This window comes from Corvus moneduloides, chromosome 3, assembly GCF_009650955.1.
Source record: "Corvus moneduloides isolate bCorMon1 chromosome 3, bCorMon1.pri, whole genome shotgun sequence".
Classification (NCBI taxonomy): Eukaryota; Metazoa; Chordata; class Aves; order Passeriformes; family Corvidae; genus Corvus; species Corvus moneduloides.
In genome coordinates this window covers 39,356,276-39,382,058 of record NC_045478.1, presented here as the reverse complement: position 1 = coordinate 39,382,058, position 25,783 = coordinate 39,356,276, and the positions used below count along the sequence as shown (strand labels likewise).

Sequence of the window (25,783 nt, the reverse complement as noted above, 5' to 3'; positions counted from 1 at the left end):
CTAAGATTGTATTCACTTTAGAATAACAGCATTATTCAGCAGAGTGGATTATTGCATTAGAAAGAGCGAGTTTCCTGGAACTCATTTATCATTTACTGCAGGATGCTGATATATCTGCCATTTCTCTCAGCTGACTTTAAAAGGGTTTGTCCAAGACATGCAGCACTACTTCCCTTTCAGTGGTTTTTCTTTAGTTCCACCATCGATCCAGTATAAACTACTCAGGAGAAATATCTACATATTTTGCTAAAGGGAGGACACTGCCTCTCACCCCCTCCTGCCCCAAAAGAAACTTAAAAATCAGTCAAAGGTGTAATTGTGAAAACCAGCAGCAGCTTTATCTGGAAAACAACAAAGCCCCCCACCAGGTTGAGAACAATGTGCTTTTGATTCACACTTTTCTTCTTTTCTTTACATCATCATCAATACTATTTTTGGAGTTCGGTTTTACACCAATCAACATTTTGAACTGGACATCTACACAGACATTTAGTAGATTGTATGTTGGTCTCTGGGGGGGGAGGGGGGGGTACTGTTTTCATTATGTGTTTTATGGTGGCAAGTACAATTATTCAGTTTTCATATGGACAGTTGCATATTCATCACCCTAAGTATCACCACTGTCTGGGACATCTGGAAACATTTTCCGGGCTTCTTTTTTTTTCACTTGTTGCTATTAATTACTTCAACAATGACTATTTAGCAGCCTCCCAGGGAGCATCTGCATGACAGTTGCTCATCAGGCTTCCCACCACAACCAGAGCAGACTGATTGATGTCACTGCTCCACTGCAGGTGGCCACCCGCAGCCGGACCGACGGCCAGCCCCACTTGGCAATGAGCACGGGGAGACAGCGACTGCAGCTTCCCCAACTGCTTTGTCCAGCCCATCTCTGTGCCCGGCCTCCACCACTGGCTGCACTCAGTGTAAATCCTCAGCTGCCTGGCAGCTCTCAGGCAACGCCTTGGTACCATCAAAACCAACCTCCAGAGTGGCACCTGCCAGGCAGAACGCTCTTGGAGAGAGGCACGGACACATGGAGAGCAATGACAAAGATCAGAGGCAGTTTCAAGTCATTGCTTAGACATTACTAATCTTGTACAAAAACAACTGTTTTTCTTCCCCTTTTACTTACCTCTCTGCCATATAGCCCTAACCTCCCTTACCCAACACACAGGTTATATACTTACCACCTTCCATATAACATGATTTGGGGGGTTTATTTGGCTTATCTCATTGAAGTTTCACAGCTTTGTTACTCCCCACTCCCTCTCTTTCAACACCTGCGTATACACACGTCAAAACCACTCAGTAGAAGCAAGCTCAACTCACAGCAAGCCCTGTCAGTTGAGCACTATTTACATGACAAAACAATACCTATTGTTTGATAGGGGACAGTGCCAGTGTGCAAACACACAATCACGACATATCTGCTCCCATTTGCATAAAACCAGTTAGGAGATCTTTCCAGCTGACTGCTGCTTAACAGAAGTGCCGGAGCCTAACCTTGGGAACGAAGCAGACACAAGGCTGTGCTCATGGGAGAGTGGGGGTTTATGTTACCCTCACACACAGTGGGGCTTCTGGATGGGAGAATTGTCCCTCACCATCACTTTCTGTGCAGGAGCCAATTAAAATTACTGCAGGACCTCACTGCGAGCAGAAAGTGCTATAACCCTTTCCACAACCAACTCCCTTTCCTTCTCTGCTGTTCTTCCCTCCTTTCTTACCCCCAGAGCATGTCCTCTGCTGCCAGGGTTCAGATCAGCTTTAGCACGGACAGTATCTGTCATTCAGTTTGGGAACCCTGCTGCTGCCATGTCAGAGTGCTGGTGAAGAGGTCTCCTCCTGCCCATGTATGACCTGAACCCTCTTCCCTGCTAGCACAAGCAGTCCCACACTCTCCCAGATGGCATATAATAGCAACTCAGGTTAATACTGAAAAAGACATTCCAGAAAATTTCAAGAAAAAACTAATTCCTACATTTACAGATTTTTTTTTCAAGGCCAGAAAACACCACTACGATAAACTAATGCCAACCAGCACCAAGGCACGAACTCCTATTTGAGCTACTCCTATCTTTTATACACATTATTAAAGATGTGCAGCCAGGCAGTGATCAGGAAATGCTCTGGCTGACTGCGCAGAGAAGAAAAGAACACATTTCCTAGCTTCAAAATATTTTTCAGCTGGCAAAAGAGCACTGGAGATGTCCTTCCTCTTCAAGAAAAACATGACTTAGGAGCTGCCAGCAGCGATGATGCAGCCCCTCTTGTATCTTCACAGCTGATGTCTTGGGAGAGCACCGGGAGATGTGGTGAGATAGGTGGATCAGTGTCTCCCAGTTCAGCACTGAATCATGGAAACAACGTGAGTTATTTGGATATTGGCACAATATTCCCCAATATTGCTAGGCTTCTGGCATGAGAGCAAGGGTCTCGCAGGCAGTGTGTCAATTAAAAGCTTAACAAGGCTCAAGCTGAAAGTCAGTGGATGAAATCCTAGGGATGGAGCGGCCAGGGTGGGAGAGAGATGTATTCAGACAAGCATGGGCAGAAGTGCTGAGTCTGTCCACTGTAACCCCCCGAGAGGTGTGTGCCCCGGTTATGGTGCACACCGTTACCATGAAGAGATTACGATTTTTCCGGTTGCCTCCCACCCCAGGGTACTGCAACAGCAAGAGGAAGCACAAATATCCAGGGATTTGGCACACCCTGGAAAATGGGCAAGTGAGAGAAACCAAGCACAGCAGGGAAGCAAACACAGAGGTCATATTTTGTTGCATGGAATCACCCCACCAGTCAGCACAGCTAGGACAATAATTCTCATTTCCTAAACCCATGTGCTGATCCCCCAGTGCTGCTGCTGAGAAGCTGGCTGTAACTCCCAAGAAAAAAACATTATTGATGAGGTAAAACTAGCTGCACCTGATTCACACAGGGAACCACTTTAGGAAAGGTCCCAAACCTGCTGAGTCTGCCAGAAGGCTCCCTCTGACCTCAGCAGACTTTAAAAGAGCCCTGAAAGAAGTGGGGAGCAACTTTAAATCATCTCTGAGGAGATCCTAATAAGGAGAGAAAAGTGTAGGTTTAGGGACTATATCCACAAGTTTGGGCCAAAGACAGCAAAGACTCTCTGATGTAGTGCACAAAGCCTTCATGCTGCACACTTCCCATGTTGCTCAGTGCTTTGGGTTACACAGCAGCAGCTGAAGGGGACAAAGCTTTTCTTCTTGAGACCAGGGGCTCAATTTTGCTTTGGTAGCCAGGTCAAATCAGCTACCAAAACTGCTGTTTCATGGCTGTGCAGGATCCTAACGACACCCACAGAAGGTCTCTGCTCCAATTCTAGTGCAAAGATGCTCATAAATGACAAAAAGATTCCAACACATATCAAAGGATACATTTGTCAGCAGTTTCAGCAAATAGACTGGACTACCACGTGAAGGCATGTAGTGGCACAGAAACTGGGGCAATGAACAGAGATTTCAATACTGTCAGTGTTGTACCCCAGGCAATTACAACACTCTCTTCCTCACAAAATAAGCCGGTTTATTAAAATGAGACCTTGTATTTTTCTACTATATTGACAAATGTAATGAAGCATGGAAGATCCCTCTACAGGATCCCTGTCCCCTTTCCAATTTCCTTTACTCCTTCCTTGTCTAGATAAAGCACTGAAGTTTTTTTGTCACTCCGCTCTAGATCTCTTATTCCAGCTCTCTGCTCGTTCATCCCCTGACAGTTTTTTTGAGGCTCAGTACTCAAAACTACGGAGAGTATTTGCAGAGGACTCTTGACCTGAGCAGCCCTAAAGGCAACCTGGTTGCAAGGAGAGAATTACTGAGCAGAATATGTGTGCTGAAATAGGAAATGCCTGCTGGACTGTGAGCCTGGGTGTTGCAGTGGGGATCCTGCAACACGCATATATCAAACCAGGAGTCCCGTGGAAAGGAAATATATATGGACAGACAGATTCTTGCTAGATGTTTCAGAGATGTTTATTTCTCCAGCCGCATGGCCGGAGCTCTGCCGAGGAACTGTTCCAGTCACGGGACCAAGGGTCCTTCTGCCCGCGCAGGGAACACAAACCAACCAATGGGAACGAGGCTGAGCAGGGACAGGGAAGCCCCGTGTCTGTGCCCTCAGGGCCCCTCTCCCAGGGCTACACGGCGGGGGAGGGACCCCAACACCTGGGAGCCAGCAGCATCCTTGAGAAGTGCAGTCAGCATCTTTGAAGGGCAGCTGGCATCCTGAGGTACCATTGAGAAGCACAAAACCAAGGAACTTATTATCTGAAAAGATGAAAAAAGTGGGAAAGATGGAAAAAGGGGAAAACATCCTGAGAAAATAAGGTTCAACAACTGCCATTGGGTCTTCTAACTACAAGAACAGGAAACAGTCTAGAAAACAAAAATTGGTCTGAGATATGAGAAATCATCATCATCTACTGGTTCTCCCAGCTGAAAAATAGAAATTACAGCACCTCTTGGCTGCTGTCGTACACCCTCTAATGTCTTTTTGCCATAGAAAGGACTTACTTTTTACCCAAAGTGGAGCTTTATCCTCTGGTTATTTCCTGCACTGCTTGTGGTTTTCTTACACAGGTTGAGCTCCCTGCACGAACTTTCCACAAAATCTCCTAGACAAACTCTTGGACTCTCATTAGGGATGTCTGGCTGACTCCCAGCTTCATGACAAGGCTTATCATTGACATGAGACTCTGCCTGTCACTTTACTGGTCTTCCCCTGGGACCACTTCTGTATTACAGAATCCCTGAAACCCCTCATGGTCAAAATCTTCTTACTCCCGCAGGCCAGTTAACCCTTCAGGTCATGACAACCATGCAGTTAATAATTCCCTCTGATCTCCTCTACAGATCAACCTCTGCATCCCAGAGCTCTGGGCTTGCCTTTCCTTGCAATGGCATCAGACAGATCAAATTCACTTCCCAGCACACTCCAAATTCTCAGACTTATTTCTGCAGCTTAAACAGGAATTCTCTGCCTTGTAGCAATCAGAGATCCATTCTTACAGTGTAGTGCTTGGCACTCAACTCAGCAGAGTTTAATCCTCTTGATTTTGGACCCAGTGGACCTAAATCCCCATGCATTTCCTCTCCTTTTGAAGTTCCTGCATTTCCTCCCTACTCCACCCTCCCACACTGCTTTCTGTCCCATCACCCGATTTGTGAATTAATGGTTAAAAGCTGTTTGTATTTTTCATAAGATGGGGGCACCAAGAACACAATTGAGTGTGAGGAGCCCAATGGTCCTGTTTTAACACTCATTTCTCTATAGTGACACAAGCAGGAGGGGCAGAAGCAGTAATAACTTGCAGAGCCAAAGCCCACAAACATTTCAGGCAGCAACAGAGAATGTATCTACCTGGAAACCCTTTTACGTTGTATTAAAGGATTGTTACATCCTGTTTTACAACAAGCTGCAGTCCCCTCAGGAATAAAGCAATTACTTTCATTAGCAGCAACCCATGACTGCTTAATCAATACAAAGTACCTAAGCAAGCCAAATCTTTGTGAAAAACAAGTCCAGGGGATAAAAATAACTTTAAAAATAAAACTAAAAAAATAAGGTGTTTTGCAGACATTCTATGGGCTGTATGCACCACATCAGATTACATTTTTTGCTGCTTTACTGTATTGTGGTATTAACTGGAAGATCTCTTAATGCTGACAGCATGGCTGATCTTGCTTTCATGCTGGCTTGCAAGGGTGACAACAGACAGCTGTGCAGGGATTATCTCAATGGAAAAATCTCTGGCAAAACCAGAAGGTGCAGTGTTGATAGCACGATAATGAGGGATGCTTTACAAGGGAAAAGACTCTCCTTGGACACTGACAGTTAATAGTTCTCAAATAACTCACCTCTTCAATCAGAGGTATCCATCATGGAAGCTGAGGACAGTGGGACCAAAGAGCTGGAGTAAACATCTGAAGCAAGCACTCTACTTTACCATGGGAAAACACTCAGTTTGGAAAAAAAATGCAAAAATGAACAGGTGTTGAAAGCATCAGCAAATCTCAGTAATGACTTGTCTTCTGCATGGACTTCAGAAATCACATCACACTCTCAGGTCTAATTTTCTAAGCCCTAGTCAGCGATCCCACTAGGATCCCAATAGTCCCACTAGGACTAGCCCAGCTAGTTCTCCATGTTGAGAGTGCCTGATTTTCCAGAAACAATGAAAAGCTTCAGCACATGGAAAGCCCCTCCTTGAGCAGAGGACAGGGCCTCCTAGGGGGAAAGTCTGTGACTTTGTCTTGAAGAATTCTTGAAGAATGTCTTGAAGCTAGCCTCCTGCTTAGGGAAATCCCATTTCAGTGGGATGTTTGACACTCCTCAAGCCACTGGTTCCTTAAAAATGCAGTTCAACAGAGGTGTAACAAGGACAGCAGAGGAGGCGAGGAACTGTACACCCCAAAGAACACAGCAGCGGGACATAAATACCATAACCCAGTGTCACAGGTGTAACTCCAAGCTCTTCACAACCCCTCGTTACTCAGGAACTGGAATGCATTTCTAAAATGCAATTCTGCATGGCATTATTTTTATAAATTTTAGACAAAAAATTTTGAAAGGTCGTATTTGGTTTTTGCACACTCTTAAGGATCTACCATTCATTTTTTTCTGAGGAACATTTTACAGCTGTGTCTTGCAAGGCAACCTCTAGAGAAGGATAATGGGGATGCCAGCTCCAGTCTTTCCCAGTGTTGACCACAGCAAGTCTCTGTACCACAGTATGGTACACTGTTCCTGGGTGAGGAGAAACACATCATAAATGGAGCATCACAGCAGACTGAGAAACACAGAAATTTAATACCAGTGCTTTCTGCAGCACTCAGCTGCCAGCATACACCTGGGCAAACCCAGACGTTTCCTCCTGAGGTTTACATGCCCATTTCCCATTATAAACAAGTTCCAACCACAGCTCTCCAGTTTGGTTCCCACAAACTGACCTCTGAAAATAAAATTGTGCAGCTCTCACTGCTTCGTAAGGACAAGGAAAATGCAACAAAGACCTTCGTATCTTCCCAGAAATCATGTGACAAATCAATAAAATCAGGAAAGGGACAAGTTCACAACAGTGTTTACAAATGATGGAAGTCACTTGGCCTGCATGAACTTTTGAGAGCTGAAAACTGCTAAGGATAAATAATCTCTCTTGATCTCTGAAGCAGAAATCATTGCTGAAATGCCAGTTCAGTGACTTCAATAAGAAAATGCTGTTGGAAGACCTTACCATCCCTCTTTCCTACTAATTAAAATCACCACATAATTTAACTGCTTTTGCTATCTTTTTTCCTGATGCATTCAGATCAGCAGATGTGTTTAAGTACAAAAACCACCTGATAATACATAAAGGCATTGGAAAACCAAGCACTAGTTATGTCTGTGACTTGACCTTTTGGTACAATGTCAATGTCATTGTACCAAAATTTTGTCAATGACAATGTCATTGTCTTGTGAATACACCTTGCTGTTTCATTTTAATTGGAAATACCAATTGAAATATAAAGAACCAAATAGATAAAGAGTATTTAAACTACAGGTCGATTATCAATAGTCACATTCAAGATAATGTGCAGAAAGACATAGCCTGACGTTAGAATCAAGAAGCAAAACTTGGAGAGACATCTCCAGAGCTCATCCCTTCCTACAGCTAGGATGAACTTATATGCTACTTCTGTTTAGGAATAAATGGTATACTCTGAAAACAGGTTCCTAAAATATCTCAGAGGTGGTGCAAGTTCCATAGGTTACGTGCTGTTACAATTGCATATAACAACTGGGAAATTAGAAGGTTCTTTAAAAAAAAAAACCCCAAACAAACCAGAAACATTAGTGCAGAAGTGTGATTAAGCCTAACTCAAGATAATTTGATTAGCTGTATCATTCTGTTCATCTCACCAGGTTCATCAGGAAGACAGCTAGTGTGATTTCACTTGGGTATCTTATCTCTTATCTATACTCTTTGAAAACTGTATACTAACAGAAGTAACTCCACATCTATTCAAATTGCCTGGCAAATAGCACCTACAGTATGAAATTAACACAGCATGCTGCTAATTCACACATTATTTGTTAAAGACTACTCACAATCTGAGACTCGGTTCAAAGAAACGGTTCCAAAAGGTGAAATAGATCCTTGTTCTGTATTTGTGAGGAAAATCAAGCGGCAGCAATCGGACAGAGTGGCAGACAGTGTAGGAGAGATCCAGCAGCAAAGCCATGAACAGCTTAAGAGCCCAGGCGTGCTACCCAGCATCTTGTATGAGATCAGGGAACAAAAGCATGGGCAGGATTACAAGAACATTGGGGACTGCAGACAGATGACAGCTGATGTGAGGCTGAGGAGGAAGTGCACATTGTAACCTTTGGTGAGGAAGAGGTCAGGAAAGATGCTGCCCAGACTGAAATGTGCAAAGCTGGACTGGAAAAGGCACTGGTGCCACCAACAACTACTGACAGCACACTGTCAGTAAGGGGGAGAAGAGAATTGCAGAAGGTACCTAGAAGTGCGAATGTAACTGGTGATGATCTGGTCTTTTTTTCATGCTGGAAGAGGTTCAGACGAGCTTACGCTGCTCGCAAAACCAGAGGAATGAGACCTGAGGGTGGATACTAAGAGAAGAGATGAAAAAGGAGAGAAATGGTTGGAGATTGGACACACTCATCAGGGCAAGTGGAGGGGTTAGCAAAGGAGGGCAGGCAAAGAACTTCTGCCTTTGCTGAAGAACGAATGGCTTGTAAGAAAGGAGAAGAGAACACAAGCAGTGAAAAAGCTTCTTTTGCCAGTATTCTCTTCAAAACAATTGCTGAGTTCCTGCACTGAGAGAGAACTGGAGGGAGAAAAAAGGGAATCTCCCAGGGACAAGCCCATGTGGCCAAAAACCTCACTGGGGCTGTAAATACTGATAATAAATTACTGCTTCTTTATAAATTGGCGTATTTGTTTAGTGCACATGATTAAAGAAACACTCAGGTATTTCCCAAAATGCACTCCAGTCCGTTTAGGAGGAGGTATTTCAAATTTTCTTTAGGTGGGAATAGAAAGTTTATATACTCCTCTCTTTTGTATCAGTCATGCAAGTCTTTGATAATAGAGATTATTACCACTTTTCTCCCCTCTCCCCCATTTTTGGTATATGGACAAATCACTTAAAAAACCAACACTGTAACTGTGATATATAAGGGAGCAAATTTAATCACTGGAGATCAACAACTTTAATTATCCACAGTAAGACAAGAATTCGGGTTTAAGAAAGCATGACTCTACAACACTAATAAAGCTGTCTTCATCTTTGAACTGCTGCTACAAGTGTTAAGCATTTCACTTTAGATTAAATACTGCATTCATTCAATTTGCAGAGTTTGTACACTGTATGTACTCAGAAAAACATACAAAGCTGTATAAACCTGAGTTTAGCCAAAACCATTATTTTTCATGCATATTAAATACATTTTAGCAGCATAAATATTAGTTACTATATTGTACAAGAGCATTTGTTCCTCTATAGAACCATCAACTGAATATGTTCATATACTTACATTCAGCTAATAAAATGCTAAGCATCTACCTTTGAAATATAAATATGTTGAGCTCCACCAGGTACCTGGTGTACCTGGCAAAGTATTTTAAGTGATGTTGGAAAACACAATGAGTTATAAAGCAAAGACTGACAAGGCTAGACAATGTTGATACTGATGCTGTAAGTATTATTTAGGTTTTAATCTTCTAAATCCAGGGAGACAGGTTTGGTTTAACAACTGGTTTGTCAATAGGACAGTATCTTTGAAAATCAGCTGTTCAGTGAAAGGTGATGTTTTTCCTTGATACTGAGACTGAATAAGGTGGGATAGCTACTTTTCACAATCAATCAATCAAATCATCATCAATCAAACCCTATGTTGGTAAAGCCCACCTAGAGCCCTCCTGAAACACATTTGTTTTATTTCCTAATGGTGAGAAATCTTTGGTCTGTCATGATAGAGAAACAGAAGAATAGCAAAATTCCTCTAAAAAGGCCAGTCTTACTGAGAAATGAGTTCCAATTAAAGCTTTCCACTGATGCCATAAAGACAAATTAGCCATAAAAAAGAGACACAAAATTATTAGCACATGCAGCAGCAATTTTTTAAACTGAATATTGGATTGATTGTACAAACCTGTCCTAAGAAAGGAGGCAAAAAAGAGCTGGCACTGTGCTTTATAATATATTTGAGGAACAGCACTCATAAAGGGTAGTGTGTAGCCATTCACAATCAGTGCTTATATTTTGTTATTAACCAAGTCGCTCCAAGCTCCAGATGAAAGCAGAAACAGATGTTCTGGTTTTTTTGAGACTTTTTGCAAGTTCAACCCAGTGCACTGGGGACACATCTGTCTCTGGCTGCACACCCTGCAGAGCTGCACTGTGACAGCTCCCTACAAGCTCTAGCCAAGAAAAGATGATTTGGCAGTGCAAAACTGAGTAGAAAAAATGGCAGACCTAGCCGGGCTAGGTTTAGCACAGTGTATTGGATCGTGTCTGAAGAGTGTTCAACAATGTGCATTATCAGGGCATGATATACTGAATTTCTTTCAAGATGACTGAACTTCACTATTTGTGCAAAAAAGCTGGACTGGGTGATGTTGCAGCAGCCTTCAGTAAAGGCACTAAATTGAGAGCACAGTAAAACCCCCTCTCACACCAAGGCATGGGGAGAGACAGAGTCTGTCCAAAGACCCACTGTCACAGCTCATACCTGTTTTCATGCGGCAACATCCAGAGGGGGGAGATGGTAATTGGGTCTCTTTGTTCATTCAGTTCTTAATCTCTCTGTTGAGACTGACAACGGGGGAGACCATTAGTGTCAGCTCTGCTGGGACTCTCTGTTATTAAGGCTACTTAAGCTTTTCCAAGTAAATTGCATGTGTCAAACTAGCAGCACACAGTGACGGGCAAAAAAAGCCATTACACAACTGCTCTCCCTTTCTATTGATCCACCCAGGTGCAAGGGGGAAGGGAAAAGACAAAACCCTGGAGACTTCAGCCAATTCTTCGCAATTCCCTGCTCCTCCCACTCATTATATTTCTATTTTACACTATTTACAGGCAATACATTGGTCATTGCCTCCACTTCTTTCTCTTAACAGGAGGTTAATGATTGAGTATACAAGTGCCTCACAAAGCTTTGCTCACCATGCTGGATACACTTCGCTGCATAACTTAAATATTTTAAAAGTTTTGGTTCAGATTAGTTAAATTTCCTTCTACCATCGACAGAGAAAGACAAACAACTGTAATGCAGGCATAGGGGTGTCCCAGCTTCTTTCTTGTCCCTTCCTCTGACCGCAAAGGGACCTCACCTCTAATTTTCACACACCTCTACTTAGATGGTGAGAACCCCATACGTAACAACAGACTGGCCATCCTTTAGAGAAAATATTTTGCTATGTCAAGGCTTCCCTCTCTTTACAGAAAGAGCTAGAAATTGTTTCTAGACTGTCTTCTGAACTGTCATTATAGCCCTTAGCTCCCATCTGAGGCTACAGGATACCCAGCACCTTTTAACCACCATTCATTTTGCTGTTATTAAAGCAGCAAAGCCATTCCTCATGCCACCTTGAGTATATCTAACCTTACATATGCAAAACCTTAAGTAGAAAATAAGTACGATCCTTGACCCTATTACATCACAGGGAATTTGCTTTTGACATCGATGATTTCACTCCAACTCCTGATACCCAGAGAGCTACATATTAATTTATTGTTCATATTTACAAATGCATTTAAATCTCCAGGCTACTTTTTTGCATTTCGGTATATTTAGTCTGTGGCTCTCGATCTATAACAAAGCATGCTGAAGAATTCTTTCTGCTAGGTGTAATGTTTGTTACTAAAAGCCACGTATTTGAAGCAAACAGGGATTGCCACCCTGCAATACGACTCCAAAATACAAATAGTAAAAGTAACAGTTCTTAATTCAAGTTTGGGTTCAACTGAACTATGGCATTTCTCCACTAGATCTTACTTCCCTCTCTTTTGCTAGTTTCTTTACTGCTTTTCAAAAGAAAATCAAATGAGAAAGGGAAGAAATAACAGAGGGGAAGTTTAAGCAGATAGAACTTAGTCCACTTAAAGTTAGGGATGCCAAATGAAGGACAATTCAGCTACCTGCAAAGCCACTGTAAGGCACACACATTAAAACCAGATACCGTGACAGGCTGCAAAGCACAGACACCAGTGAATTGTTATGGTTCTCGCAGGAAAACATACCTTTTTATTTATGAACTTACTGGCTGTTTATTGTTCTCTGTTTAAATGCTTCATGATGAACACAAGTAGCTGCGTCACTGTTTCTTTAAGTACCCTGACATTTAAGCTGGATGTTTCAAAAAGATTTATGCCCCTCCATCCAAAAGGGGCAAAAAGAGAGGCAAAGATGAACAAAGGGCTCTGGAGCACTGTGACCGTGGGAATGAGGTGCCCTCCACATGAAAACAGAAGAGCTCTTTAGATAACAGAACGGACAGCCTATGAAATGTCACTTACTCAGCTTTCTCTAAAAGATGGGGAATTTTAGGACCATCATGTGTAGGAATTAATTCAAGTAAATGAGCATGCTGCTGGATTTGTCCCCTAGAAGAACCTGGTGGCCACACTGCCCCATCTCTCTCCCTCACCACCACCCTGCAGGAAAGACAAGGGACTGGCGATACGTATCCACAGGTAGCCCAGATCCATTCTCTTCACTGACTGCAGAGCACACTTACGGAGATAGAAACAGAAGGCTGTCCACACTAGGCACTTAATTCGGAGATTTTGGATTTTCCTCCAACATTCCTTTGGAGGAAAAATGCCTCTTTCCATTCGCTTAAAGAGAGTCCCAGGCAGACAGGTTGGTTTAAGAGTCAAGTGTCCAAATTTGAATAGTCTGATGTTTCACTAGCACCTGAAAGACTTTGCAAAATTACCTGTTTACTTTCTCACATTCATTCCAAATCACTATGTTTAAAACATATTAGAAAATACAGGAACTACTTTTCCTTACCTAATTTACACTAAAAAGCATGCTTTTTGTGTATGTATGTGAGGGGATGAGATTAGTCCCATTTGTGTTTTGGATATCAAAACCCAAAGATGGGATTCAGCGTCGGTGGTGGTTTCCACTGTTCTGCCACTACTGACCATTTCCAGTCTTTCCATAAGAATCCAACTCCGAGCAGATGCACAGATACAGCTGGACAGGCAGGCAGGTCTGTCAGAAAGCACACCTGCTGTACTGGCAACCACATACCTGCTCAGCACACTGCCTGCTTCCCATCTGTGGCACAAATAAAACAGGCAAAAGGCTCAAAATCAGCTAACACAACTGGATAGCTACAACCTGGGTATTTGCAACAAAACCCTAAAAATATCCCAAATACTTTCTGCTTTATATGCGCTCTAAGAGTAAGCTCCAATAGAAACAGCAGAAGGAAACAAAAATAAAAGAAAGTCAGGAGTTGAAAGGGAAACATTCAAAAGAAAGTAACGTATGTAATTTAAAGTCTTTTTGTGGGGTTCTGTGGGTTTTTATACACACCAATTACTTTATAAGGTCTTATTAATTATGTATGCTCTGAATATATATTTCTATAATAAGGTCAACAGCCATTATTTTTGTTAAGTCATTTGTGCACATGAAAGAAAACCAGAAAACCCATACAACCATTTGACGTGAAGGCATTAAACCACAATATTTCTCAAAGGTTTTACTCTAAAACTCTTACTAGATGTTTAAGGAAGCTTAACGGAGATACTGTCTGATTCCTGCTCCCTGCTCATCTGCACAGGAGGGCACTTTCCCTTTCACACACACACAAGGATGAAGCCTCCATTGACTTAGATAGTGAGATAGAAAATAATAGATAAATGTTTTTGCAGAATGAAAGAAAAAAATCAAGTCTCTCTGCAGTTTTGTCAGGCTTTTTGATTTCTGATAACAATCAAAATAAGTGCAATGATTTTAGATGCCTACCAAAGCAGCACAAACTACATGGAATAAAGAAGCCAGGTACTGAGATATACTCTAGTTCTCTTCCATCTACTCAGGATTGCTGTAGAGCATGTAGTAACGAAGAAATTTGATTCTTTATTCAGCTGTTACATAGAACAATGCATATGATAAAAAATAATAAATAAAATTTCCTTGACAAAAGAGAACCATACTGAATTTCCAAAAGTGATCCCATAAACAAAACCCAGTGATTTAATAGCAGGCAATTTAAATGTACATATATTTTTTTAAAACTTAAAGTAAAAACCATTTGATTGGTCATCTTGTTTGTATCAAAAACAAGAAGGAAAACACTGCCTGAAAGTATTACCCAAGAGCATCCTATATCTGCTGTATCATCTCATTAAGAGGGGAGAAGTTCAGCAGCAAACAGCTACCCAGGCTGTCTCCAGCTGTAGTCCATGGCAGAGGAACTGGATGTTTCCAAAGCAAAGCAGCACACTTGTAAACCCACCCCAGCTGTAGAGCAAATCATCCTAAACATCTAATCCCTACCAGCAGCTAAATGGACACATGGCTGCGCTGAAGTTTTGCCATTTTGACCCAAGAGTAAAACCTTCCACAACTGCAACAGAAAAAGATACATTTCACTCAGCTTTACACCTTCTGAAGACAACGCAACGTGCCCTGAGATTTCATGTCCCAAAAGAAGATTACTTAAAGAGTTTTTTCGAGCAGCAGACTCAACTGGCATGTAAGTGAGGCATTGGGAGGAGCTTACCTAATTCTAGGAACTAATTTTACATGTGATTTAAAAAATGTGAAAGCTTGGCATCTCTGGTGATAAACACACAATCAATTGCAACAAAATACAAACTTTATAGTAAAATTTGACAGTTCTACTTTTTAACCAAAAAAGTACTGTATTTTCACAAATGTCTATTCAGTACAAAGAAAAGTATCAGAAAACAGTGAATTTTTGGTATACTTTTTTATATAGTATGACTGCTACTTCCCAGTATTGTGCAGAGCTGTTCTTGGAGGGAATGATACTTCAATTACAATGGTGAAAAATAATGGGTTTAAAATAGTTTTATTAATTATTCTGAACCACCTTAAAGACTGGTTACAATAAAAAATACCCCACATATGACATTTTTCTTTTTGATAATTCACTGACTGTTTCGGTGCATTTAGAAGGGTTTTTTTTAAACTCTAAGCACCCACTGTATGCCAAAGTATACTTTGAAGAAATCCAGTACCAGCTCCATTTTGCCAGACAATCTTAAAAACAACAAGATTAGCAAATAAGGTTTTGAAATCTTTCACACAGAACATATCAAGTAACTTTTGACACAGTCAACAAAAAAAATCATATTAATGGAGCACACATATACTTGAAACATCTGATACGAAACAGTTAAAAGAACAACATTCATTAAATGGGTATTTCCAAATCAATTAAAAGACCTTCAAAAGGATGAAGATCACAAGAGGAGTAGAAAGTATTTCTCAAACGCAGCTGCACACTGCACAGCTGCACTGTTGTCACAGACACCTGCAAGCTCCAAAGCCAAAGTCCAATCAAGACAGAAGAAAGCAAATATCACAATGCCGGTGTCATGCCTGCTACTAATCACCTACTATGGAACAAAACCACCTTCCCACCACAGCAAAAAAAATAAGCATGTATACATATGCCTCTGTATCTATCTCTGCATGACAGATCTGTCATTAGACACTTTCATCCAAGTACACAAGATATTCTAACTGCTCCCTTCCAAGGTTTATGAGTGAATTACGGAGACTTTACTTCTTTGCCTTCCCTCAGAGCTGACGGTCCATCAGGGACATCTCGGTGGAGAATGGGCTCCCCTGACGCTGTGGGGTCCTGAGAGCAGTGGCTCCTGCTCCTGTTCCTGCAAGTGGTGGGGAAGAAGAGCACATACCCCAGCGTGCCTGATCCTGCTGTAAGTAAACCAACTAATCCCCTTCTGAACTACTTGAGTCCTCCACAGCAATTATTTTAGAAGACAGACATCAGTCAGTCTGTATTATCAATATCCAGACATTTGCATAAGGCTCTTGGATAAACTCTCAGATATTTCCCTCATGCCCTCACTGATAACCATCCAATGCACAGAGTTGTCTCTCACGGTGTGCAGGGTTGTGGACAGCTTTGGACATTTCCAGCAGCTAGAGTCAGCAGTCCCTGGCTGTGTCAGGTGGTCAGCACATGGCACCAGGAGTCAGTGCAAACAGAAAGAGAGAAGGAGAGTCATAGGGAAACAAAAATAAAGAGCATTAGATGTTCCTGATAAACCTACAGCATCATAGAAGCTGCAGAGGCAAGAGATATACACTGCTCTGCTTGTCTAAACCTCCCGTAGGGCTACGCTTCTAAGTAGGCCAACAAGAAATGTGGTTATAGCTACTATCGATCAAGCCTCAGCATCGCCAATACAGAGACCAGGAGAGTAAAGACAAAGTTCAGACATCAACTTAAATTCTGTTTTCAAACTTCAGTCCTTCCATGTAACATAATATCATAGGAAAAGGGAGCAAACAGCTCAGCTGCCAAAAGCTTGTCTAATTACCACAAATTTGTTTGCCTCACATTTCTGAATTCCTTTCTCTTTGCCAGACAATTGACTAAGAAATACTCCTTTCCTCAAAAAAGCACCGAAGCAGAATAAGTAGAACAACTAATATAAACTGGCAGCTGTAAATTAATCTATATAGTAGGCAGTCTGGAAGGCTTTGTTCATCCCTACGGCTTTGTCGGCTACAAACCAGAGGAAACAAAAACAACCCCAAATACTCATCCACATCCGCACACTGTTCGTTAAACAGCAGCACTAATACTTAATCTCACCAGATGCTGGGATGAAACAAGCAGCACAGTCTCAGTGCACTGAAGGGTGTTGTGCCAAACAAGAGCTGTTACAGCGCTGGCACAATTGTCTGAAAAACAAGCAGCCGTACATGCCTGCATGCACAAGCCAGCAAGCGAGCGAGTGCTCCCATTGCTGCCTAAGTTCCTTCAAAGGCCCTCACACTTTTTAAATTAGTATCTTTTGAGCCTGTTACACACATATCACAGAGTAAAATTTATGGGTTTTGTTTTTCCAAATTGACCCCTGTGCCCCCAGTTTATAGTCACACACTCTTAATGAAGAATTTTGAGCGATTATACCTATTTTTGTCATATTTTTTTTCCCAGTCTGGTCAATTTAAAAGAAACTGAACCTAAGAAAAAGGATGGAATTTCCACAGTGAAACACCCTAATTTATCACTTCTTTGGTAAGGAGAAAAAACCTACAGATGTTTTGTAACAGCTAGTATAGCGCTGGGTTATTAAGCACTTTATTCCTCAAACATATCTCAAACACATTATTATATCTTAATCACTCTGCAACTATAGAAAAATGCTTATCAAAACCTCTGATGAGCAGATTTATAACTATTTCTTTAGCACTGAGCTGGGAATGAAAACATAAACAAAGAAGGCTGACTCTAAATGTTTATTACGTTCATGTGATGATATTTGCCTCAGAGATACATTACCCAACATAAAAATATATTGCTTCATTCAACATAAATAGACCAATATGTTCACTTGAAGCATTCAGATCTAAGCTCCTGGGCTCTTGAAAGGAAAAGGTGAAGTCAGTAAAAGCAATGTGGGTTTTTTTTAAACTCTCTCTTGATTTATGGTGTCGTATGGAGAAAAAAATCTTTGTATATACCTGTTCATATCAGATACTGCAGTATTCAAATATCATGGGGAAAAGCAATCAAAATAAATCACAGTCTTCTCCTTCCCTGCCATTTAAATGTATTTCATCCAGGAAAGTAACCTCTAGCTGATTACTTGCAGCAGCAGCATCAGTAAGAGTGTGTCACAGCTCATTTGCCAGAGCTGCAAGAATGAAGCTCATTCTGTGCTGGAGACATTCCTCCATAAACAAAGTGAACAGGTGCTTGTGGAAATACTCACTTTATGAGGTCTGACTTTTGGGTTCTTGATCTGTAGCACCACTACCAAAGAAAGCTGACAGTTTCAGGTACCCACATAACAATGCATTAAAAAAAAATTAATACTGAAACTGAGTTACTAACCAGGTCACTTCATACAGCAGTAGAGTAAGTTTCTCAGGGAGGTGCTGGGATAATAAAAGCTTTACTATGCTGACACATTAAAAACAGGAGTAAAACCAACTGAAAGATAAAAGAAGGCACACTATGGCCACTGCCACCTTATGGTCTGGAGTGGATCCAGAACATTCTGAAGGCAGAACCTCCACAGCAGTGGACAGACAAGCATCTTCCACTGAGAAAGCACTCACAAAACACAGTCCAACTACATTTGCCTCATTCATGTTCATTTCACCTGAACTCATCTAGAACCACAGTTGCTGGCTGGGTTTTTTTGGGGTTTTTTTTGTTCCTTATTTCTGTCAGAGACTTGAATGACCAAAGTGCAAGACCACCAGGGTCGAGCATGAAGACCAACAAGGTGAGCAGAGTGAAGCTTTCCTTACACTCATAATATATTTATATACAGCAATTATATATATATATATATATTTGACACATTTATATATATCAAATATATTTTTATATGTATGGTTTTATTCACATTACTTTCTACACTCTGCATTACGGTTTATAAATACCTAAGATGATTTTTCCCTCCTCCTGTTCTGTAACACCACCTATCACACTGAACCTGGTAACCCTGCTCTGGGCATACCTTTAGCACGTATCCCTACAGCTAGGCTCTAGCCAGCTCCAAACCCTGCAGCTTCAAGCTCCAGCATCTCTGCCCTGGGGTAAGGCAAGCCCTGGCCTCACTGGTCTCACCACCAATGCTGCACATAACCCCCCTGTCACTGCAGAAGAAAGCTGCTGCTCCCCATCAAATCAATCCAGTAACAGCTGGACCTGCGATGTCTCCTCTGAGCAACTCCCACTGCTCTTTGCACCAACAGTCCCTCCACACTGCCCTGGCACAGGATAAGCATGTGTCCAAGGGAGCTTGTTTTTGGCTTGGCTTTGCACTGCAGGTCCTGTGCTCGTGCTCCCACCCAGGCTGAAGGGAACTGCAGCAAGCCCCAGATACCAGCCCTGGCATGACCTGCAGCTGCTCAGCTGGGAGGCAGCAGGGAGAGCACAGCAGAAAAGCACTTGTGGAACTCCAACCCCAGGTGAACTGATACACATATTCACCCTGTCTGTGTCTGGAAGGACTGCGTCACTAAAAAGTGGAGAAAACCTTGGATATAAGGGCTAAAAGGGTTACAGCAAACTATCAACATACCCATTTCTATCTCTGTAAATAAATTGTGCAATTCCTTACAGGAAGGATTATGTCCCCAGAGCACCATGCTGTGGCCAAAACACACCCCCACACCCCTCCTTGCAGCGCCTCCCTAGATAATCCCCAGCAAATAAATTCTCTCCGTGCCAACGGGGCTGTCAAGTGCTAACGGAAACAGTAGCTTGCAGGAGCAAAACTATTTCCAACCTTCAAAGGCAAACACCCCCACAACTCCAGGCCACCACATCCTTTCACTGAAACATAAACACAAAACAAAACTATGTGTCAACACCAACTGTGTTTAGCTCTCCTACTTGTGTGTGCACATACATGCGTTTGTGTATATATATATATATATACACATATACATATATTGCATTGCCGTCTGTTAGAGGCTTCTACCAGCAGCTGCAGGAGGCAAATGCCCCCCTGCCTAATCCCCTCCCCATGTGGGAAAAGAGCTCATTTTACTAGCTGAATGCATGCTATATATTTTCTTTATCTATATGTATCATTAGACATTCTTTTCTCTGTGTCATGAATGAATTGGGGAAGAGTCACTGATTTCCAATGAGGAGGAGCAGAAAGGCAGGGTGACAATAAAGGGACCCTGTATTAATCAAATGTGCAGCCCAGACAGCAATACCGAGGCCTTAATCTCTGTCTGGGACAAGTGTTGCTTAAAGCTTTCACCCAAAGAGAAAAGGAGAGATTTCACATGGCAGGTGCTGCACTTTCTGCAGCAGTGTAAAACTCCATTGTTCCAGATTTCTGGTGAGCATCAGAAGAGAACGAAGGAAAAGAAGAAAGGAAACAATACAAGTGGCAGCTTCAATGCAGAGGGAAGTGGGAAGGAATGGGAATCCTTGCTAAATTCTCACATTATTATGCATTAACAAATTTAAACAGACTGAACAACATGATGGGCCAACACACTTGTTCCTCATCTGCAAGCAACTCAGATGAGGCCACATTTTGTTCTGGCACTGCTCCACACATAACCTGGTGCCATACAGGACAGAGACAGAGCATCACAAAACCCAAGTCTGCACAACTCCATGGCACAGCTTTGCCTTCACATCCCTTGGGCTGGGAGCCCGCTCTCTCTCGTCTCTTCCCTAGAGGATGTTCCTGCCTCTTGGCTGAAGCAGCACAGGCCTCTTCTGTGCCCATCCAAATGCACTGCTGGTGCAAAACATCTCCCTGCTCATGAAATCTGGAAGAGCCTTTGTACACCTCCCTCCCTCATCTACTTTCTAACTTGTTTCAAACCCAAGGAGAAAATGTGTCTTGCCTTTCTTGCCTGAGCTTCTTAAAGTCTCTCTGTAACAGAATTACTTAAGTGAAGTGTTTTGGTATAAAAATTGTGTGGAAGACTCTTAAAAATGACCTGCCAAAGAAAACATATCCTCTGCCCCTGCAATATTAAATGACATATTTAGGTGAAGAGAAGGAAAGCTCCTGTTTATCACTCGTATTAGAAATTCATGTCTTGCCTCTCCTGGGATGCCACATGAATGACTGGAAAGGTGATGTCAGAGTAGTCATCACAGCAAGAGTGCCAAAAGAAAGGAAAAATCCTTTTTGTTACTTTGTTTTGTTTTGGACTATGTTCAGGAAGATGCATCACTTCACTACAGTAGCCAAAGTGTTTCCTGCATCCTATCAGTCTGCAGCCTACAGCTGGATACATGCCCATCCTGATCATGCTGGTCCTCCCTGGAGACCTCCAACACACTCAGAGAAGACTGTGGTGTTCGAAACACTGCTATGGTGAAAAGTAAAGCAGTCAAGAGAAACAGCAGACCCTTTCAGATTTGCTAGGTGCAACACTGAAACAAAAATTGTATCATTTTCTTCTTTCATTCACAGATGAACTACAAGCAAATAAAGCAGTGGGTATGATTCCTAGACTGGGTGAGGTGTTTGCAGAGTCTAATCTTCCCAATCATCAGCTTCATAAAACACACAAGTAACACTGACACTCACATCTCATGGACGAATCTCTAAAACCTATACAAAGTTACAGCCCTTCAGCTCAAAGCGCCATGACTTCAGTATGTTCACCCAGCTGTACCAAATGTATCCTGCACCTTGTATTGCTCTCCTTCTACTGTTTCACCTCAGTCTGTCATCCCTCTTTCATCATTCTTCCCTAAAAACAGCTTACTGATGTAATTTAAAATAACAACAATGTTGCTTAACCATTTCAGATAAACCTTTTATCAGTCATGTTTATATCCCCAAAATAATATTGCTGTCATTCAATTCTCACACAATATATAAGTAGTTGCCTTAACTCTCTAGGCCACATACTGCTTCCAAAGTCATGCCACCGTTTAGGGTAAGAGAACACTATCTGCAGGTACAGGAGTGATACAGTAACATAATGAAAAATTACCAGAAAGTTCTGATGAAGATAAAAGCATTTATTATGTGACTATAGTCTGATTAAACATCCAGCAACAATTATGCCATAGCAAAAGAACTGTTTTACCTCCAGAAATTAACATAAACATTCATTTATGGAATTTAGGAAATCAAGCTTAGGTCACTGTTGTCCAATCCCATCTTACCCAGGAAAAGGATGCTGTAGATATTGAAGGATCATATAGAGGCACGGGAGAGATCATTTTTCTTCCTTCTCTTCTCTAACCATATACTTCTGGCCACTGTGTGAGGCAAGGAAGAAGAGCTTTTGCTCCAGCTAAGCCAATACAGCTGCTCATTTTCCAGCCTTGTCTTGTTATACCAAAGAAAGCCCATGAGAGAAAATAAGGGGTAGGTCAGGACATTCTGGAAAATATTATCAATTAAAATGTTCAACCAACATCCATACCCCTGTTTAGGTTCATATTTATACACTTGCTCAGAAGAGAGAAAATACAAAGTCTACAGAGGAAGGTTAAAATTGTCATTGAAAAGGTGAAAAGAAGAAAAATTAAAAGAATTACAAACTGCCATCCTGTCCTTATCACCCAGAAAGAAACTGTTAAGCAGCCTCAAGTAGAACACAACAATGGAAGTACGCTAACAAAACTAAGCACAAAAATCATCAAAAATTATGTCTAATATAATGTTCCTCTTTGACAGGGTCACAAAGAAAAGCAGTGTATGCATCTTGAATTCAGTAAGGCTTTTGACACTGACAAACGAACTAAGGAAATACCTATGGGTGTAAGCTAGGTGCCTGAGTGATTTAGAAAATCAATAGCTCAGTAGTTATCTCTGACAGTTTCCTTATCAAACTGTCCTGCAATTTCTGATAGGCTCCTATGTATGTATATGCTGAGTCCAGTTTTGTTCAATAGTCCCATGTGGGATCAAGAAAACAGAGATGACACTTGTGAAATCTGTCTCTAACATCAGAATGGGTAAAGTTTCAAGTTCTTTAGAGGGAGACAGATCACTTTTCAAAGTAATTTCAAATTGCAGAAATGGTATGGAATAAAGAGGATGCAATCAATAAAGTGAAAAGTTCCATACAAACGCAAAAATAGGAATGAACTGACTAAGCAGCAGTACTGGAAAAAAAAACACCTATAAGACACAGTGAACCAAAACCTAAATGGAAATGAAGAACATAGTGCTGAAGTGTAAAAGATACCTCTCAGGCTGGATACATAAGTAGTGGCTAGAGAACTGCTGATTTTAGTAGGCAAAGGAAGAAAAATGCAGAGGCTCTTTTGTGTGAATAAGATATGCCAGTGTGACTTATTGTGATTTAAAAACAACTATTAAACTGACACAAAAAATAAAGTGATGTTGTTGTTAAGCAGCCCATGTTTAATTAATTTAGCATATCCTGATAAAGAAATCTGAGGCTACTTATCAGAGTTACTCATGTCCCTCCAGATCTCTTTACCTCAAAAATGGGACTAATTGAAGTATGGACACTGATAACGGGTATTTTTCATTTTATTCACTTTGAATGTGACCACTAGACCATATTAAATTATAGTAAAACTCACCAGTGAGTTTTCTGAGAGAAGCAACTTCTGCATCATCCCATTTTTGCTAATTAAATTGCTTTTAAAATGTGCATGAAAAGCTGAGCACTTGCAGCTGTTCACTGGAAACTGAGTGAAATGAAACAGTCCCAGTGCTGAACCTCTCCAGCGTTAGCTCCAAACCAGCACAGGTCTCACCACTTTCTACAGAGCTAAATAGCTTCTGCATTTCAGAAATAAATTTTAACCACCTTTATGTGGGAAAACTGATTTTAGTGTGCCTTTTATTTCACAATTAGAAGCATGCAGCATACAGGATCATTGTACTTATCACTATTAAAATCTTAAAATATGAAAACCTCCTTTAGCAAGCTGTCAATTGCCATCCTTCTAATAAGGGGCTCTTGCACTTCAACTATTAATGCAAAATGTGCATTTCCAATTTAACATAATCCCCTAGTGACTACACCACATTACTTGTACAGTACAGTCAGAGACACCAGGGGATTTTCAACAAACTGTCAAAAAGACTTTCTCTACTTTAGGAAACATGGAGTATAATAGTGCCCACAATTACATAAATTGGAAATAATCCTGAAGACCCTATTATCCATAGGTAACAGCAGTTATACGTTCTGCAGTCTTTCTTAGTAAGCAATATATCCATGTCCCACCATAGTATTATTGAGCATATTTATGATACTAGAAGCTTGCCTATGTTACTACCACGATGAAAAAAAAGCATTATGGAGAGCCAGGTGAACATGTCCACCAAAGCAGTTCCAGAGTGGCCAGGCCTGAAGCAACCTAGACCATTTGAGAAGACTCAGATTAGGAGAGCAATGAGATGAGAAAGATGAAAAGGTCAAACAGACAAATAAAGCAGCAATTAGACACAGAGGTAGCTGGGTCCAGTGATGTGACCAGAATACCTATCTGTATTCCAGTCCCAGGTCTGACAGAGGCTTTCTCTGTGCTGTTGAGAGAGTCATTTAATTTTCCTACACTTTTGGTTTACAAGCTGTAAAAACACTGATTCCAGGTTTACTGTGACATACGGTGATACTGCAAGAAGTAATGCACTACCATTTACACCCAGCTAAGTTTCTTAGAAGGAACATAAAAGATTACAGTTGAGAGTAGGGGGAAATTATGTAGGGGAGGAAAAGGAAAAAACAAAGAGGAATGCAAAAAACAAACCAAAAAAAGCCTGAAACAAGGAGTTTACAATAGAAATTTAAAACTGACTCTTTAACTCAAGATTAAAAGTCTGAAAAATCCTTAATGTTTCTGAAATACAGTTTTCCATTAAGCCATGTTATGGCAAAACCTCCACAACCCAGCACAAAGCAAGCCAGCCTCTTCAGACAGTCTATGCAAATAAATATACACAAATAAGGGGTGTGTTTATTTAAGGAATATTCTCCAGGATCCTTATACTGACTAGTCACAATGAATCAGGGCACATGTTTTAGGAAAACAGCATATTAAAAAAAAATATTTACTGATTCACTTTCTGAAGGCTTATTTGGGGTACATTATCAAATTGTCCATGTGGGAAAAATTTCTGCTAGCCAAAAGGTACCTCTGATTTCCCCTAGCTTTGGCCACTTATTTTCAGGAAGACAGGAACACTGTGTGAGTGTCCTGAAAATTGGCTTTGTTGGTGCAGTCTTCTACTTTGAATGGAGCAGAGGTTCACAGGCAATGTAATTTCAGAAATTACTAATGCTACTCGAACTACCATATGCCTCTATTTTTACACTGCCCTCCATTCTTCTGCCAGATGCTTCTCTTCTTTCATTTCATCTGCTTAATGAACCTCAGCTATTTAGGTCCCAGTGCTTTGATTTTAGAAAATTATGTAAGATACTTTATAAAAATACATCATCATTATTATTATTATTAAGATGACTGACTGACTCATTTTTTTTCAAAAAAGGTAACATTTAGTTCAGCTGTTCAAAAAGGTACTTTGTGGTACCAATATCCCAGATTTCAGACAGTGAAACCAGAGACAAATCTCCAGCCAGAATTAAAACAAGCACAAGATACTTACAGCAGATACAGTCATACACACAGAAGTGTACGTGACATTTTGTCCCCATTTGGGTACTGGGGGTTTTTTGTACTGACAAAGAAATGGCAACGAAATATGGATGATCTAACAGTCTACAGGTCTGGATGTTTATCTAGTATCTCAGTGTACAGGATTCCAGACCTGTGGATGGTTTGATTATCCTGGCATCCCTCTGAGTCTAGCAAATCTCAGTCTGCTATTTTGCTCACTCCTAAGGAATTACTATTGTAAGACCCCTTGAAACCTCTCATTTTGTCTTTATGCCCCCATCACACTCAACGAATTCAAATTGCTAACTTGCCTGACCTTAGAATCAGGCTGCTATATTATTAATTTTTAATTTACCTTAATCAAAACACTGAGGAAGAAATATAAAAGTTAAAAAGCAATATTTGAACTCACATTTATTACTGCTCTCAGAGGTG

The 25,783-nt window shown here is 41.2% G+C and overlaps 1 protein-coding gene across 7 annotated transcripts in view; it reads right to left on the bottom strand.

Moving 5' to 3' along the window:
* ANKRD6 (ankyrin repeat domain 6) overlaps positions 1 to 25,783 on the bottom strand; it is a 91,786-nt gene that overhangs the window by 40,099 nt on the left and 25,904 nt on the right. Inside the window, exon 1 of one of the 7 annotated variants that reach the window (XM_032105064.1) lies at positions 25,761 to 25,779. The exons of 5 other annotated variants lie outside the window; for them this stretch is intronic. The gene's annotated coding sequence lies outside the window, so the exon portion shown is untranslated. Of the gene's footprint in view, positions 1 to 21,904; positions 21,924 to 25,760; positions 25,780 to 25,783 lie in introns of those variants that run through there. One more of the 7 variants, XM_032105067.1, reaches the window with a different exon arrangement.